The sequence below is a fragment of the Vespa crabro genome, chromosome 7, assembly GCF_910589235.1.
Source record: "Vespa crabro chromosome 7, iyVesCrab1.2, whole genome shotgun sequence".
Taxonomy (NCBI): Eukaryota; Metazoa; Arthropoda; class Insecta; order Hymenoptera; family Vespidae; genus Vespa; species Vespa crabro.
This window is the reverse complement of record NC_060961.1, coordinates 8,466,557-8,483,326: the sequence shown is the minus strand read 5'-3', so window position 1 is coordinate 8,483,326 and position 16,770 is coordinate 8,466,557. Positions and strand designations below refer to the sequence as shown.

General features: G+C 35.1%; 1 protein-coding gene across 2 annotated transcripts in view; it reads right to left on the bottom strand.

Annotated features, from left to right (window-relative positions):
- Positions 1 to 16,178: 16,178 nt before the first annotated feature.
- The window catches only part of LOC124425480 (muscle segmentation homeobox-like), an 11,232-nt gene continuing 10,640 nt past the window's right edge, over positions 16,179 to 16,770 (bottom strand). For both annotated transcript variants that reach the window (XM_046965852.1, XM_046965853.1), the window contains one exon: positions 16,179 to 16,770. This exon is cut by the window's right edge and continues 473 nt beyond it. The gene's annotated coding sequence lies outside the window, so the exon portion shown is untranslated.

The following is a 16,770-nucleotide window of genomic DNA, read 5'->3' as shown; positions in this document are numbered from 1 at the left end:
TCTCTCTCACTCTCTTTCACTCCTCACATATACTTGTCTTTATTCTTTTTCGGCTTTTTTCATATTTTTTTTCATTGTTTTTCCTTTTCGCTCTTCCAAAACCCCAACTGCTCTTCTTCTTCTCCTTCTTCGTTTTCGAAAGCTGTACTCTTTTTATTTCTTCGGAAACAGCTCTTAACACTTCTAACCAAACCTACTTCTTTTCCATACATAACACTTTGAGGCAGGTGCGAAGCAAGCACTTGAAACTCTAAACTGGATCGTGACTTAATTATCGTTCATCTTGGAAGAAAAAAAATGAAGAAGGAAAAAAGAAGGTAAATGATATATTTTTTCCATACGAAATTTGAGAAAAGAAATTTGTTATATGTTAATGATTAATACAATTTAATACGAATAATTTCTCTTCGTTGAAGTTATTACTTAATTAGAGTTAAAAAATAATACATCTTTTCTGTTTTTTTTTTTTTTTTTTTATTAAAAAAGCCACACGTTATCTTTATCGTTATATAATAAATATTGTTATCGTTGAGTCGACCGAAGTTGATATAAATTGTTAAAAAAATAATATTTCTTATTTATTACGTCAAATCGATAAATTCATAAATCTAATCTTAAGAATTGCGATAATTAATCAATCGATTGTGCGATTTTATAATAAATGGAATATCGAATATAAAAGATATCTATGATTAGAAAGAGAGAGAGATAGAGAACGAGAAAGAGAGAGACAGAGAGAGAGAGAGAGAGAGAGAAAGAAGAGAGAAAAAAAGAAAAATGATTTTTTCTCAACATTTTCTGAAGAGTCTCTAAGAGTTCTTTCGTTCCACTCGTTAAGTTCTTTTCAAAGTACCGACTTATGTACGTCGAGCAAGAGAAGCCGACAAAAGTCTGCGGAAGGTGCGATTTAACGACGGCGACGATGGCTATGACCATATAGCAAGCCGATACCGTTTCCGTCGCGGCTCACTGCGAAATAACAACGGTGCCGATTCATCGAGAGGACGCCGCCGTCGTCGTCGTCGTCGTCGTTGTCGTCGTAGTTTTGTTGCCTTTTACGATTGTGAGAACGTTAAAGATTTTCTTTTCTAATGTTCTATGTGTCCAGTTTAAAGAATGTTAATGCGATTTCACAACTACAATCTTTGCTAAAATGATAATTAAATATATGTGTGTATGTGTATGTATATATACATATATATATATATATATATATATGTAGAAAAAATTACTTATATTTATTTATAAAAATTTACTTATAAAAAAAAATTTAATAAGAAATATAAATTGATGCTCATTTAAATCAATTTGAAAATGTTATCACAAACAATTTATTCTTACAATTTTAATATGACGTCAAGTAATTTCTAAATTTTAATTTTTTTATTAAATATCGAAAATAAAAAAATCCGAAACTAATTAAAAATAAATACCTAATTATTGTTAATGCAAATTTGTTATAAACTTGCTGTCGAATATAGATCAGAAAGTGTATACATATTATCGAATGCAAGCGACATCGCAAGTAAAATAAAAAAAAAAGAAAAAATTAAACAAGAAATTAGATAAGAGATTCAAGAGAAGACTTCATCGTAAAATTAATTACTGATTGTACGATCGAAATAATGCGATATATTTATTTCTAATTTTTAACATGACAACAATAAATCTTTAAATTTTTATATTTTCATTAAATATTAAAAAGAAAAAAAACTCAGATATCCATCAGCTCGGTTAAAGATGAATCCTTAATTGTCGTTACTTATCATAAATTTCGTGTACGAAAAATATATCAAAAGATATGATGCATTATCGTAGTATCCCGAAAGCCCATGTGATATCGAAGATCGTCGTTTCACACGTCGATCTCGTCGGACGTGTTGCCTCCTTGTCGTTGTCCCCCTCCCTCTCGGTTCCACTACGAAAGCTCTTTCACCGTAACGAGCGTAATAATCAGATACACCGACGTATAACTTTCCACGTCGTTAGAGATATGCCGTAGAATGGTGAACGATAGAGAGAGAGAGAGAGAGAGAGAGAGAGAGAGAGAGAGAGGCAAAGAGAGAGAAAGGCAGAGAGAGAGAGAGAGAGAAATAGAGTGGGAGGGTAGAAACGAATCTAAACGTGAAAGAAATCAGCCGTCAAGCTCGTCCCTATCGACCCTTGAAATCTCGTCGTTGGTCGTTTAACGTAAACGAGTGAGTAAGAACGAGAGAGAGAGAGAGAGAGAGAGAGAGAGAGAGAGAGAGAGAGAGAGAGAGAGAGAGAGGGAGAAGGAAGGAAGGAAAAGGCTCGTATGTATATACGGCCGTAGCTCGAACACCTCGTAGTTCTTAGGAGAGGGTGAGAGGGCCGCTTAGTGAAGGGTGCTTCCTGTCGTCATCATCACGTCCCACACCTCCACCAAACCACCCCCTCTCGCCCTTTCAACCTCAGCCACGCACGTCGATTCCCGATAGCCGAAATTGTTAATAACGCGACTTCACCCTCGTGATTTCGAGATGGTAGACGAGAAGAAGATGGAGAGGTGAAGGAAACATAGAAAGTGTAAGAGAGAGAGAAAAAGAGAGAGAGAGGGAAAGAAAGAGAGAGAAAGAGATGAAACAGGGTTGTGATGAGAGGAGTGGAGGGGTTGAGAGAGAGAGAGAGAGAGAGAGAGAGAGCAAGGGGGCGCTAGATATCGTTCGTGGCTCGTATTACCATGTGAATATAGTCGTCGCATATAGTCGTATAGTATAGACGTATAGTAGGGTGAAGGAACGTTTATGTTAGTAGAAGCGATGCCTCTAGCGATACATTATTCTATGGCTGGCTAATGTAATATGATGACGAAGGGTAAGTGTGAGAGAAAGAGATAGAAAGAGAAAGAGAAAGAGAAAGAGAGAGATAGCGAGATAGCGAGAGAGAGACAGAGAGAGAAAGAGAGAGAGAGAGATAGAGAGAAACAGAGAGAAGTAGCAAGGGCGAATGAAAAAAGGGTCTTTGGCTTATCGCGTTACGTTGAGATAAGAACTGGCCCCTAGCTAGTTATCCAGTTAGCGCGTCATTGTCCAATGATTTTAGATCGTAGAACGATACATCGTTTTAAGCATCGTACTGCCACGTGTCATCCTCATACTTACACCCTAATCTTGGTATTCCCCTGCCCCCTTCCCCTCTTGCCCACCGTTTTTTGTCGTTCGCGTCTATCGTTTCTATTTCATTTTGTCTCTCTCTCTCTCTCTCTCTCGCTTTCTTTCTCTTACATTTTGTGCCGTAGTTACCGTTCTACGTTTCGAGATTTCACCCTTCGACTATACCCTGGTATAGGATGACAAATGACGCGAAAGTCAATCGATCTCTTCCAGTCTAACGGATCGTTCAAAGTTATACGATATCGCTGATAGTTTCGATACGTTATAGCGAGATGTTGGAGGGAGAAGGGATGGTGGAGGGACTAAGGGATACGGGATAGTTGAAAGGATTCTTTGGATAGTTAAGAGATCTCGTTTGTTCGATTAATCTAAAGTTTATTTTTAGGATCGAGATAAGGAATATGTAATTAACGTAGATATAAAATTATTATGATAATCGTTCAGTCATTATCGCATTGTCGATTAATCAAATTTCGAATACGAATACGAGATCACATACATGTGATCGAAAGATAATCGAAGGATTTTATCATTTTTCATCGTTTTTATCTGATTTTAATTTTAATGCGCCATTCGTGATAGGGTTAAAAGAAAAAAAAATGCGAAGTGTAAAGGCAAATGATCTTTTAGGGAGATGAGAGATAGTTAAAAAGAATTCGTTCCTTCGATTAAATCTAAAAGTTATTTTTCAGATTAAAATAAGGAGTTCTTCGTAACTATAACATCGATATAAATTTATTACGATGAATCGTTCGAGTCATTATTGTACTGTCGATTAACAATACTTACTTATTAATAACATTTCGAATATGAATACGAATACGATACGATCGAAGAAATAAGAAGAATTCGTATTAATTGAACATCATTTTATCACTATTATCTGATTAATTGTAACTTGTTTGTGATAGAATTAAGGGTAAAACTATGAAGCGAAAGAAAGCAAGAAGGTAAAAATAAAAAGACTGTAGTTTCGAAGGTTTCTCGATATTTCTCGTAACGAGGAAGATTTCGTGTCAAATCGGTACCTGAAATCTTGCGCGTGTCCCATCGAACGAATCGTGTGCTTACTTTTACCCCCCTCTCTCCATTCTCTTTCTTTCTATTTTCTTTCTTCTTCTTCTTCTTCTTCTTCTTCTTCTTCTTTTTCTTCTTTCCTTTCGCGAGAGAGTACACGATGCACGCGACGAAAGACTTCGAACTTAGCTCATATGAAATGAGACGATCGTGAAACAGAGAACGAATGAGAGAGAGAGAGAGAGAGGAGGGGGGAGAGAGAAGGATAAAGAGAGAGATAGAGAGAGAGAGAGAGAGACAGAAACTGATAAACGGTACGAGAAAAAGCAATAGGGAGATAGAAAAAGACAAACATACACACGAAGATGGAAAGAGAGAGAGAGAGAGAAGAGGGAAAAGAGGGAGAAACATATGAGTACTCGCGAGATATTTATGCGTTGCATTGTCTACCACCGATAGGCTCGCTGCGCGCCGCCGAGAGGACAACGACGACAACTTCATTCGTGCACGGCCCTCGGAGTTATGAACCGGAGGAGGACCACGAGTGCCCTTCGCGATTCCTCCGTGTGCCGCATATCTATACCTTACGTCTCTTCTCCTCTTCCTCCTTCTTCTTCTTCTTCTTCTTCTTCGAAAGAAAGAAAGAAAGAAAGAAAGAAAGAAAGAAAGAAAGAAAGAAAGAAAGAAAGAAAGAAAGAAAGAAAGGGAGAATGAGAGAGAGAGAGAGAGAGAGAAAGAGAAAGAGAGAGAGAGAGAGAGTGAGAGAGAGAGAGAGAGAAGAAACCAACAGAGATTTCTTCATCCTCCCTGAAGTCGTGAGAGTACACGCAGTATGGATCATTGAAGCATCTTTCGTATTTATTTTCTTGACGAGTCGGTCATTTTTCTCCGGTATATATAGGTACTTACTTACTTACCTGTCTCTTCTTTTTCCTCTTCTTCTTCTTCTTTTTTGTTGTCTTCCTTATCTATTTTTTTCCTTCTTCGTAGGAAAAGCGAAAAGATAAAGGTTTTTATTATTTTTTTCTTTTTATTTATTTATTTTCTTTTTTCTTTTCATTAAAATTTTGAACAATCGTCTCTCGTTTTATCCATTTGACGTTATTCACATTTTTTTTTAAAGTCCAGTTTTAATGTGAAAATATAAAATCTTTTTCCCTTGATAACGAGCGATTCTTCGCAAGGATATTTTGTTTGATATTGATAGATTTAAAACAAATTTTTTTTTAAATTAATTAAATAAATCATCCAATATTTCATTTGTGTTAGAATCAACAGATATTCGAGACGATCGTATCATTTCAAGAGTGTGACGAGTTTTGAAAGAGAAAAAAAGATATTCGATGGATATTATCTGTTAGTTCGGATAAAAATGAAGAAGAAAAGAAAAGAAGAAAAAATATCAAAAAGAAAATAAAATGCAAAATAATAAATATATATGAAATAAAATGGAACGTTAAAAATATCAATTCCAATCAATTGATTACGAGTAAATCGTGGTATTGTTGTAGTAGAACGTTCAAAGAGCTGTTAAAGTGGAGTTACTCGTATTACGAGAGAGGGAGAGAGAGAAAGAGAGAAGGTGAAAGAAAGAGAGAGAGAGAGAGGTTCGGAGGGGAGTTTGAGCACCATTTTGCGAGAGCCAGTAACCGAGGAGGGTTGCGGCCTCTTGCTGGAGGGAGAAGGAAAAACAAGATGGCGGTAATCGGCGGGGGAGGCTCGTACCGCCGACACTCGCGGCAATTAAATGCCATAATGGCGTTAATTATTGTTGGATGGGGTCGAGCGGCAATAGTTTTGTCCGCGCCCTTTTGCGCAAAACTCGATCGTTGCGCCCTGGATTTTTCGTTGCGTCTTCCTCTTCCCCTTCACCATCCCATCTTTATCTTTCTCTCGTTTCCTTTCTCTCTTTCTTTCTCTCTCTCTCTCTCTCTCTTTCTTTCTCTCTCTCTCTCTCTCTTTCTTTCTCTTTCTTTCTCCTTTAATAGCTCTTCATGCTGCTCTTTTTACATCGAAGCTCGTTTCAGAACAAACTAGTTTGATTCTTTCTCACGATGATTTTAATTAGTCTTAAAATTTATGCATTATGACTATTACGATTTACATCGTTGATCGTTAATGTTACAATTTTATAGCATGCACTTTCACACTTCATACATTTCATACAATCGTTTTTACTATCAACATTAAATATATACGTAGATAAGTGAGTGTAATATCTCGAACATACATATATTAAATATTATTATTTATTTCATTTATATAATAAATATATTATTATTATTATTATTATTATTATTATTATTATTATTATTATTATTATTAAGAAGATTATGTTATAAAAGAGAATATAATTATATTCATTTAGTTAAATTCATGGAATATATTGATTTCATCAAATAGAATTTGAGGATTTTTTCTTTTTTTTTTTTCTTTTATCATTTGGCGCACTAACAAAGAAAAATTAAAAAAAAAAAGAACTCATTTACCGTGCGATAGGACGCAAACGAGCCGGAGAGTGCACAGGACCCCATTAGGTATAACGATTATCGTCGAGTTTGCCTTTAACGGCCAACGAAACGCGCCCTTTCCTGGCCAAAACTTTCCCCGTTTGACCCGGCAATTTTGGTTTGAGTTTAATTACACCAGAGCCCCGGGGGACAATCAGATATAAGCGCGAGCAATGTGAACGGCCAGCTTTAACCACCACCACCAACACTACCACCACCAATACTACCATCACTACCACCAACACTACCACCACCACTAACACAGCCACTAACCACCACCATTGTTGTTGTTAAAATGCATGAGAGAAAATGGCTCGAGAAAAAGGGGCTGGTTATCATTATTTGTTTTCTCCATGCTGTTCGATACAATTTTATCGCAAACCAAATTAAAACAATTGTTATACGTTCCTTTGTTCCTTTTCCTTTCTTTTTTCTTTTTTTTTTTTCGTTTAAATTGTGAAAATCGTATTTTCATAAAAGTGTAGATTTTTTCTTTCTCTTTTTTCTTTCTTTGTCAAATGATTCGAAACAAAAGGGATAATTGTCGTTATTCGTTTTCTCCATACTGTTAGATTCCAATTCGCTCACAAATCATATAAAATTGATATTATTAGGTATTTATTTATCTCTTCTTTTTTTTTTCATCTAAAACACGAACATTATAATTTCACAAAAGAACGATGATACCATTTTCTTTACTTTTTTAAACTTGTTCGCACGTTAAACACGATTACAGTAGTTGTATACTTTTTTGAAATTAATAATGCTAAGTGTCCTTTCGTTGTAACCTGTAGAACGAGAAAAGAAGGTATATCTATTCACAACTAAAAAAAAAAGAAAAAAGAACCTTGAGACGATTAAATTCAAAATAGAGCGTAAAGGTATGATAAAGAGAAAGAAATAGAGACAGACGGACACAGAGAAAGAGAGAGAGAGAGAGAGAGAGAGAGAAAGAGAGAGAAAGAAAGAGAGAGAGGGAGAGAGAAAGGTAGGGAGAAAGAAAACATTTCGATCGAACGAGTAACCATAACGGATTCGCCGAAAGTTCGTTCTCCACCTTCTGCCGTCGTTTTCTTCTATCTTCTTTCTTTCTCGCCGACTCCTAAAAAAAAGAGGAAAAAGAGGAAAGAGAGAGAGAGAGAGAGAGAGAGAGAGAGAGAGAGAGAGAGAGAGAAAGAAATGGAACAGAGTTAGTGAAGGGAGCTGGGATAGGTCTCGTAAGAAGAAATGATGCCGTAGTTAATATCTTCATAGCTAGCAAACCTTTTCTCGTCCCACGAAATAGAAAAATTCGTTTCTCGATTCGTATTCAACCTGAACGTGTGTTCTCTCTTTGATAATAATATTTTTTTTTTCATTTTTTTTTTCTTTTCTTTTCTTCTCTTCTCTTTTTTCTCCCCCTTCAATTCATACAACTACACAACAATGTGATAGACTCAAGTTTCTTTTATTTCCTCCCTGTCGGTCCGGTATCGTCGTCCAACAGTTTGTTCATCGCATTCACACTCTCGATGGTGTCTCTCTCTCTCTTTCTCTCTCTCTCTCTCTCTATTATTATTATTATTTCCTTTGTATTCTTTTCAATGTGATCTTATTCGGTCACGTGTGGCGCAATCGTACCTTGATTTCTACAACGCGACTCGTTTTTCTCTACCCCACTCCCCTTCTTTCTTTATCCTACCGTCACGAAATTGATAAATTGATAAGTATTTGTTCTTAAAAAAAAAAAGGGAGAAAAGAAGAAAAAAGAAGTAATAATATCTCCGTGATATCAAAACGAAATTTCCTATGCATTTCAATTAGTGTGTCATTCTAATGTTTAGATAACGTCGAATAATTTTTATTTGAAAGAGAGAACGCAGGTAGTAGGGTGAGGCGTAGTGGGGACAATTTACAGACAGTTAAAATCACGTTCCTGTTAATTCCGAGAAAACTCGTGAAAGTAATTTTCTCTGTTAGATGTTAGTGATTTATAACGTGTAACACTTACACACACACATACACATATACACACGCATACACATACATATATAAAACAATAATCGGTATAATGTTTACGAGGAAGCCTCTCGGCATCTTTGCTTTTCGTATCACGCGGTGACGACCACCCACGGATTGATATTACACGAGCTACCACTTTGGGTTCACTTATATTAACGTCACGCGAACAACAATTCCAGCCGACTAACACTACCGTTTCGTTTGAATAAATTGCGCGAAATTATGGGAACATGCGTCGTGCCAAACGTAAGTTTTTTCCACTTATGCAAGGACGATTACGATGGACCATCACCTCCTACACATTCAAAAGTTTCTGTTATACATACATATATCAATGTTTCCTTGATTGTTTCGTCTGATTTTTTTCGGGCATTTCTTTTTTTTTTATCAATCAATACACGATACAAAAAAAAAATTACTGGAAGGATACAATTTTCTTTTTCTAACATTGATCGATTGAATGCATTACGATAATAAGTTTATTAATGATAATTTCAATTAATTTTGTTACGTACAATGAATTAAAAGTAATCCGATTGAAATCAATTAATCTTTCTTATCAAAAAAAAAAGAATATATATATATATATATATATATATATATATATATATATATATATATAAAAAGAAGCCGAAAGAGGCAATTTACTTTTCTTTTCTTTTTTCTTTTCTTTTTTCATTTTCTTTTCGATATGATTATAAATACAATTAAAAAATATGAAAATTCGGAGGGATAGCCAGATACGCGAATACGTATTTGTCTGGATATCTATCCTTCCAATTAGTAAGTCAACGATATCACGATGACCAAGGCGCGTTTACAACCGGTTTAGGATTAACCAACATATACCGCTTACCAAGTTTCACCGGTAAGTTGTGCCTCGTCGAATGCTCCCGCAATCTTTCTCCGATACCGACCGCGTGGAATATTAATTAACATTAAGATCGATACGATGCCATGTTGGATTTAACGTTAACTCGGTCTTAACGATTAAATTGTCTTCTACTGATAAATGGCACTGTCCTATACGTAATTAATACCTATGCGAAGAGAATTTATAAAGAGACACGTACAAAATGAAATATTCGCATACTTCCCTTTAAGTACACCTTTACTAATAGTCAAATCATTAAAACGACTCATTATTTAAAGGAAAAAGAAAAAAAAAGGACAAAAAAATATGTATACGTCGATTAATTGACGGATTGTCATAGAAAAAAACATATACACATATATATATATATTATATATATTATATATATATATATATATATATATATATATGTATATATATATATATATATATATATATATATATATATATATATATATATATAAGAAAGAGAAAAAGGAGAAAAAGAACGTAAATAAAAATAAAAAATAAAAAAATCCGGTTTATCGTTTTAAAATTATTTATTTCGATGAAATTATACGATATTCCTCGACATTATGATTTCTTATTATAAGTGAAAGGATAAGATCGAAAGTGACATTTAACTTTCTTTTTACCACACTTTTCATTTCTTTTTCTATCTTCTCTCTCTCTCTCTCTCTCTCTATCTCTCTCTCTCTCTCTCTCTCTCTATCTCTCTCTCTCTCTCTTTCGTTTTATTTTTGATGAACGAAAAAAGAATGAAGGGATGAGAAAAGAGGGCGAGATTAAGGCGGGGGTAAGAAACAAGTGTGAGATTTTTTTCTTTGCACTTTGCGTTGATACCTTATAGATCCACCCTGATGATAATTTAACTCTTCTTGACTTTAGAATTAAGAGTATGAGCGTAGGCGTTTGTGAGCGTGCGCTCGCGCGTTAACATGAACTATTTCACGAAGGAACGTGTAAGTACGTAAGCGGGACACCGTCTAGATGCCTAGAGACAACACACAGTTCTACGTCGATATTAACGGGCGAAACTTTCTCAAACGTAGAACGTCGTCGCATTAAATCGTAATTAAATTCAACGATTATGGCGCCGAGCCGACACCGATAGCCGGAGTCGGTCCCAGCGTTCTTTATTTCGTTAGAATAACTTTCACTAAAAGTAACGATCACGGAAATTCTCTTTTAACGACCATAGCATTTTGCCACTTCTCACTTCGACTTTTACTCTTCCCCATCTTTGTCTCTGTTTTTGTCTTTATCTCTATCTATGATTCTGTCTTCGTCTCTGTTTTGTTTTTGTCTTTGTTTCTATTTGTTTCTATCTTTTTATTTTTTTTATTTCTTTTTTTTTTGATTCCTTCTCTTTTTCAAATATTTTTTTTCTCGAATTTTTTAAATCGACAAATAATTTTACAAAATAGCTTGATATATTAAATTAAATTTCTGATACAAACATACACGCATTTACTTATGTATTTCTACGATATACTAATGCAATACAAATTTTAGGACATATATATTACGGATTGGCTGATAAGTACAGTTGGGATTTTTTATGGTTTATCAATTATCACTGGTCAAATAAATAACGCTGGTATTTTTTTATTATTGTCTTTTTTTATTTTTTTTTTTTTTTATTGAATGTTTTTTATATCTTATACATATCTAAATAGATAATACTATCTATAGTATTGTTTTTTTGATTTGAAAATGTTTCATATCTTATACGTATCTAAATAAATAACAATAACTATAAAATTTTTTTTTTATTCAAATATATTTAGTATCTAACATTTTTATCGAAAACGTTTAGTGATTCATATCAGTACAAATAACATTAATATTTTTTATATTGAAAATTTCGATATTACTTACCGTCCAATCGAAATAATTCAAAATACAGATCATAGGTACATACATATATATATTCAAAAATATGTAACAGTTCTAGTTAAGTATGTAATTTAACAATTCGAAAAAAAAAGAAAAAAATCTATTTAAATTCTCTCGATCGATCACAATTTTTTTGGAATATATTTATGAATCTTTAAATAAAAATCCGATTATTATTTAAAGAATGTACATCTCACTTGTCAATATCAAGGATGAATAATTTTTTAACATGTCATTTATTATCATCAACGATTACAGAAGCCTTATGTATGAAAAAATTCAACGAAAAAGAAATAGAATATAAAAAATAAAAAAGGAAACAAAAAAGCACACCAAGGAAAAAAAATAATATAAGATGTCGATAACGAGAGGAGAGGGATAGATTAGTTTCGAAAATAATCGTGAGTAGAGAAAAAAAATAGAAAAAAAAATTATCGTAATCGTGTAAACGATAGTCATCCATTAAAAAGATAACTGATAATCGGCGAGAGCTCTTCTATCAGATACTTTCAATTACTAATTAATAAAGCTAATCTTTTCAAATAATGTAAATATATGTTGCTATTTTCCAGAAATTCATTGCAGTTACGAAACGTTATTCCCTCGTTAAGATAGTAAATATGTTACGTATCTACGTTAGTACGTACTTACTTATGTATGTACCGCACATATGTAAAGTATTGCATTTATGTAAAGGAATTTCTCACGAAAGTTAAACGAATAAAGAAAAATTCGATTAAGAATTTTTCGAGGATTATCCTCGTCGACCGACCGAGAAACAAATCGTTCCGTCGACTGAATATTAAGAACCCTCGTGAACAAATAAATGAATATACCTATGTGTAGAAAGACAAGAAATAGAAAGAGATAGAAATACGGATAAATAATGATAGTAAGAACGAGCGAGCGAGCGAGCGAGCGAGAGAGAGAGAGAGAGAGAGAGAGAGAGAGAGAGAGAGAGAGAGAGAGAGAGAGAGAGAGAGAGAGTAAAGAGAGAGAAATATAAAATATAAAAATTATGAAGAAAGAAGAAAAAAAATTTTTAGATGTAAATCCATAATAGACGAACGAGCGAATTTTTTTGATTGTTATAAAATGATAGGAAAAAAGAATTTGAAGAAAGAAAATTGCGATCTTTACAGAAAATTATTATACGTACTAACAGTTTATATTCACGTTTTCAAATATGCAAAACCGACTGGCTATTTAACACCGCCGCCCCTAAAATAATCCGCAATCTGTATCCCCGCGTGTTTTCTGCCACGCGGTTTATCGTGATCATTAATACGTTCCCACTCCTCTTTACTTTTAGCATCCTCCCCCGTCACCACCATCACCATCAGTACCACCACTACCATCATCGTTACTATCACAATCACCACCACAACTAGCAGCAACAGCAACGTCATCATTACCACCACAAATACCATCTCGGTGAGGAGGAATTTTTTTTTCATTGATCTCTTTCTCCTTCTCTTTTTCTTCATTCTTTCTCTTCTTCTTCTTCTTGTTTTTTTTTTTTAAGATAGATAGAGAGAGAAAGAGAGAAAGAGAGAGAGAGAGAGAGGACTTTATCGACAGATAATTAATTTCAGTTGCATAAGTCCGGGCGTTAATCGTTCATTAAGTGGCCTCGACTCTTGAAAAGTCCGGAACGCTTTAATTCGTGAGCTGCCGATAATTTTTATTGCGACGACGATTTCCGATAATTGGATCGAGAGAGAGAGGGAAAGAGAGAGGAGGGGCATTTCCTCTCTTTTTATTCTCTCTCTCTATCTTTCTCTTTCTCCTTGAATTTTTTCTTTCTTTTGAGCGATCGATCGAGCTATCAACGAAAGGCACGCTAATTAAATCATTAAAGATGCCGACTTATCGTCTCATCGAATCTATTACTCGATTCATCGTACTCTCTTTTCTTTTTTCCATTCTTCCATCTTTCTCTTTCTCTTATTTTTTTATTTAAAATTGAAACAAGATGTAGTAAGGATTACGCGAGTGTAGTTAAACTTACGGGTTTTAAGGCAATCATGTTGTCCTTTCCCGTTTGATCGATCGGCATACGAAAGCGAAAGCATAAGAGGAAGAATGGTTAAAGTAAAGGAGAAAGGGATAAGAGAGAGTGAAACTAAAAAAAAAAAACAAAAAAAAATTTTTTTAAATAAGAAAAAAAGGAAAAAAAGGAAAAAGATAGAAAAAAAATCCGTATGAAAATTATGCACCGTCGGTGATCCATCCATCGATCTATCCATCGATCCATCCATCCATTCATCCATCCATCCGGTTATCGTCCCTTTTAATGATCTCTTTAACCGTAGTAACGCATTTCTATGAGACGAGTCCAAACACGAGACGAAGAAGGGTTGTTAAGAGATAAGGACACTAACTCGCTTAGGTACCGTCGTTAGGACTAACAAGCCTGTTCGAAGTAACGTAGCCCCCTTGCCATGATGATCAAGTCCGAGACGTTTATAGCAAATCAGCGAAAGGTAAAAGTCAGTCATACTATTTAAGGGGAAGTTAGGTAATCGATGATAAAGTACGTCATCTATCCTATTCAAATTCATGAAAGTTCATAATTCTTGAGGGGGTAGGGTGGAATAGGATGGGGTGGGAGGTAGAAGAAGAAAGTTGGAAAGAAGAGAGGAAGAATGAGGGTGATAGGAGATTTCATTTTTCTTTTTCTTTTTTCTTTTATTCTCATTTTTTCCCTGTTGTTTTTTTCTGTTACATTTTGTTTCTTATTTTATTTTGTATTTTTTTTATTTTTTGTTTTTTTTTTTTCATCAAAATTCGATCACACGATTTCTTCGTACAATTATTAAAATATGTCGATCCGTTCGAAATTCGCTTGATCTTTTCTCGTAACGACGGTGACGGCGACAGCGACGGCAAGCCGACGTTAAAAATCTCCAAAGCGTGGATTCCACATACTTATGAACACCATCGTACATAGATAGGTAGTAGCCCTCTTTTACACGGTAGACTCGCCACGTGTGCAGTCTTATAGTAGGTAGGTAGGTAGGTAGGTAGGTAGGTAGGTAGGTAGGTAGGTAGGTAGGTAGATAGATAGGTAGATAGCTCTCTCTCGGACGATTCTAACAAGCCCGGTAGCTGACTTTGGTATCGTTCGACGATATCATCAACCTGATCTTTCTTTCTCTCTGTTTCTCTCACTCTCATTCTCGTTCTCTTTGTTAAAAAAAAAAGGAGAAAAAAAAGGATGTGAGAGACGGGAGCGTAGAGGAGGAGGAAAAGAATAGGCCAAGTAATAGCGAGCATGGACTAATTACACGATTAAATTTAGACACGTAGTAGATGGGTAGTTGGGCTAGGACAAAAAGAGAAAGAAAAAAAAGAGGAGGAGGAGGAAGAGAAGGAGAAAGAAGAGGGAAGAAATGAAAAAAGGAATGAACGAAGAAAATTGAGATTAAATAAGAAAAATAAAAAAAGGAACAAAATGAGCGAGGTAGGGTGAATATGAGATCATGACGGGCGGTCAGTGATGGTAATGGTAATAATGGTGGTGGTAGTGGTGGTGATGGCGATGGGTAGCAGCAGTAGCAGAAGGGATGAACCGGTGAAGAGACGGAAGAAAATAAAGGAAGAAACAAATGAAAAAGGAAGAAATAAAGAGATGGGGAACGTGGTAGACGAAAAAATTCGGAATATTTATGTCCGGTATTATTAGCGTACGTCGACGATATCTCGGTGGGCATCGCTAATTAGCCCGCGCGCGGACGGCCTCGCTTGCCTTTCGGCAAACAGTGCTCGCTACTGTCTTTAAGGCCTATCTCCTTCTCTCTTTCCTTCTCTCTCTCTCTTTCTCTCTCTCTCTCTCTCTCTCTCTCTTTCCCTCTTACCTCTCTACTACCACTTCTGAACTGCACTCCGCTTCGTGCACAATCAAGATGGTGGCGCCAACCGCCCGGGGCGGTCGATTCCGAAACTAATTGCCACGGCTAATTTATCCCCGCGACATATACGCACAGAGACGCCATTCTCGTATACCGCGTAATCGGGAAGGTCTAATCGCCTTCGGAGGATATATTCCAAAGGAAGAAAGAGACAGAGAGAGAGAGAGAGAGAGAGAGAAACGAGAAATACATAAATATATATATAGAGAGAGAGAGGTGGAGGAGGGGGGAAATCCTCATCCAAGAAGTTCCAAGACTTTCCGCGACGTTGACGTTCAACGAATGGTCCCCCATATCTACTCCTGATCTCTTATTTTCTTCGATGAAATTTTTTATTTTTCTCCATTTCTATTTTTTTTTTCTGTTTCTTTTTTGTATTTTTTAAAACGTCGATGGATTCGTGTCACATTTTCTCCTTTCGTCGTCAAAAAGATTTTTTCTTTTTTTTTTCTATGTATCTTTCTTTCTTCTCTTTTTTTTCCTTCAGATCCCTCGAAACACTTGTCAAGTTGCCGAGAAACACTTAGGTTTTAATTATCGATGAGGATTCGATTCGCATCCTTGGGATTCTTCTTGAACGTTTGAATTCCTGTTGTCGGTTTGTACAGATCGAGAATTCTTATTATACGGTTAGAGTCTGAGTGGGGAGGGAGAGGGGAATAGATGGGAGTGGGATTGGAATTTGTGTATATCAGTGTTCGTTAAGGTGTCCGAATGCTTGAAATTCGTTTGATGATTATTTTCTTTTTAGGACTTTTTTGTATTTACGGTTATTGTATCTGGGATAGGTATATATGTATGTACGTATACATATATTAAAAGAAGATTATTTGTATTACTTAGATATTAGGATTTTTATTAAATAGAATTCTTCTCTACTCTTTTTCCATTCCCTTCCTACCGCCTGTCCTCGCGATATTCTTATATATTTGTACAAAATTGGAAAAAGAAAATGTGGAAAAGAAACAAAAAAAAAATCGCGCACAATCGCGATCAGTCAAGAATCGCGAGGATCAATCGGATCTATATGATAATATCTTATCGACGAATCGCACAGACTCGAATTAATTTCATTCTCGCACGCACGCACGAACATTTTATTTACAGTAAGTCCATATCATATCATTGTTTCGTCGTCGATGATGATAAATATTTACAATTTATTTACAAACATTTATTTATCATTGTTGTTCACGTATCGTTAGGTTTAATTTAAACGATAGAAACAACTTGGCACAAGTGCAAAACGAAGTCGAGATTCTTCGTTATTTTTATTATTATTTCTGGTCAACGATTGTTCCATTTTTTTTTCTTGTCGTTCTTTTAATGGAGAGAACGAAGAAAAGAAAAAAAAAAGAAGAAAATGGGAAGAAAAAAGGGAAAAAGAAAGTCGATCAATTCGTTATTGTCGGACTTTGAGT